Genomic DNA, 2684 nt, shown 5'->3' with positions numbered 1-2684 from the left:
TTCCTGCTGCCCTGCCCAGCCGTCTGCAAAAAGGCTTCCAAGCACAGAAATGACAGGATTGATCAAAGTCGGGGTAGAGACCTCAGAATACAATGAGTGCTTGGACCCTGGAGTCGTCCCAAACCTCAACTCCCAATTCCTGTTCAAAGTGTGGTATGAACCCAAATCCCAATGAAGCAAAAGGGCAAAGCGGCAGCCCCAGAGAGCCTTTCGAGAGAAGCCCCACCATCAACCTGCCACTGGGATAATGCCCACAGAGCCTTAACACATCTGCTGGGGTACTGCACCCACTGAGGTCCCCGCGTCACAAGCAAGAAAGGGTTTGGCTGCGACGTGGGGAGCCCAGTCGTGTGACGTGCAACCACATCTACTCTCGGAGCCCAGGCGGATGGAGGGGTGGGGAAGGGACACTGTGAGCTACTCCTGGGGAAACCAGGGACCACTGCAAGCAAGCCCCCGTCTCAGCAGAGGAAAATAAAACACTGGCAACAAGTGGGAGGTGCAGCCCCCACAGTCAGGCCTGAGTGGCTGGGCGCCAGCAGAACTGGAGAAGGCAGACACAGGGACCCGGAGCCAGCCCACCCGCACGTCCCGCCCGTCCCGCTTGCGACCCCCGAGCCAGCCCGCTGGGCTGTCGAGCTCCAGCTCCCGCGCAACCCGGGCAGCGCAACCACAGAGACCCCGGGGCCGGCCGCCTCGCAGGCTCACTCACCGCTACATTCGTCGTCTGCACAGAGTTTGTCTTCCGAGAAGCGCCGACCAGTGCTGGGGTCCGGCTGGCCCGGCACTCGCCACGGTGGCCCGAGCACGAACAGCCAGAAGAGCAGCCCAGGTGCCGCAGCCATGTTGTGGTCACCTCGGGTAGCTGGTGACGAGGAGGAGGAGGCAGGGTGTGGAGCGCCGGGGGCGGGTGGGAAGCCAGGTGCCACCGAGGGGTGGTGCCCGGGAAGGTTTGATCAGGTCCCAACTGACGCGTCAACAGGGGCTTTAGAGGGATGCAGGGGACATCCAGGACGACTGAGGGAGACCTCCAGGAAGGGGACTGGCAGCCTAGTCCTCACCCCGAAGTCTTTTCCTCTGGTCGCTGCCTCTGGTCGCTTCCGTGGCAACCAGAACTCTTGTTTGTGCTCCCACATCCAATCACCTGCCTTTGCCCCAGTGACTCCATTCATTGTTCACCCTTCTCTGCGTGGTTGACTTTTGGCATGGCCTGGCCTTTTGGGGTGGCCTCAACTTTTGGCCTGGCCTTTTGGCCTGGCCATTTTGCCTGGCCTTTTGGCCTGACCTGGCCTCTTGGCCTGGTCTGGCCTGGTCTTGCCTTTTGGCCTGGTCTGGACTTGCCTTGTCTTTTGGCCTGGCCTTGTCTTTTGGCCTGGCCTGGACTTTTGGCCTTGCCTTTTTGCCTGTCTTCGCCTTTTGGCCTGGCCTTTTGGCCTGGCTTGACCTTTTGGCCTGGCCTTGGCCTGTAGTGGCCTTTTGTCTTGGCCTTTTGGCCTGGCCTGGTCTTTGGCCTTGACTTTTGGCCTGTCCTGGCCTTTAGGCCTGGACTTTTGGCCGTGCCTGACCTTTTCACCTGGCCTTTTGGCCTCTCGTGGCCTTTTGTCCTGGCCTTTTGTCCTGGCCTGGACTGGCCTGGCCTTGACTTTTGGCCTGATCTCTTGACCTGGCCTGACCTTTTGTTCTGGTCTTACCTTTTTGCCTGGCCTGACCTGCCCTTGCCTTTCAGCATTGCCTGACCTTTTGGCCAACCTTTTTGGCCTGGCCTAAACTTTTCTCCTGGCCTTTTGGCCTGTCCTGGCCTTTTGTCCTGGCCTTTTGACCTGGACTGGACATTTGGCCTGGTCTCACCTTTTGGCCTGGCCTTACCTTGCCTTTCAACCTGGCCTCACCTTTGACCTTCCCTTTTGGCCTGGCCTGGACTTTTGTTCTTGCCTTTTGTCCAGGGCTGTCCTTTTTGCCTGGCCTGGCCTTGCCGTTCCTTTTGGTCAGGGCCTTTTGACCCGGCCTGAACTGTCCTTGCCTTTTGGCCTGGCGTTTTGACCTGGCCTGACCTTTTGTCCTGGTCTTGCCTTTTGGCCTGGACTTTCAACCTGGCCTGTACTTTTGGTCTGGCCTGGCCTTGTCTTACGGTCTTGCCTTTTAGCCTGGCCTGGGATCTTGGCCTGGCCCCACCTCTTGGCCTAGCCTTTTGGTTTAGCCTTTATTTTTACCTGGCCTGGCCTCTTGTCTTGTTGTTTTTGTCTGGGCTGGCCTTTTGGTCTGTCTTGGCTTTTTGGCCTGTCCTGGCTTTTTGGCCTGTCCTGGGTTTTTGGCCTGGCCTTTGGGCCTGGCCTGAACTTTTCGCCTGGGCTTTTGGCCTCTAATGGCCTTTTGTCCTGGCCTGGCCTGTCCTTGCCTTTTGGCCTGACTTTTTGACCTGGACTGACCTTTTTTCCTGGTCTTACCTTTTGGTCTGGTCTGGTCTGCCCTTGCCTTTCAGCATTGCCTGACCTTTTGGCCAGCTTTTCTGTCCTGGCCTTTTGTCCTGTCCTGGCCTTTTGGTCTGGCCTGGTCTTTTGTCCTACCCTTTTATCCTGGCCTATCCTTTAGGCCTGGCCTGGCTTTGCCATGATTTTGGTCTGGGCCTTTGGCCCGGCCTGACCTTTTGGCCTGGCCTTTTGGCCTGTCGTGGCCTTTTGGCCTGG

Source organism: Cebus imitator, unplaced genomic scaffold (genome assembly GCF_001604975.1).
Source record: "Cebus imitator isolate Cc_AM_T3 unplaced genomic scaffold, Cebus_imitator-1.0 Scaffold1344, whole genome shotgun sequence".
NCBI lineage: Eukaryota > Metazoa > Chordata > Mammalia > Primates > Cebidae > Cebus > Cebus imitator.
This window is presented reverse-complemented; position numbering follows the sequence as displayed.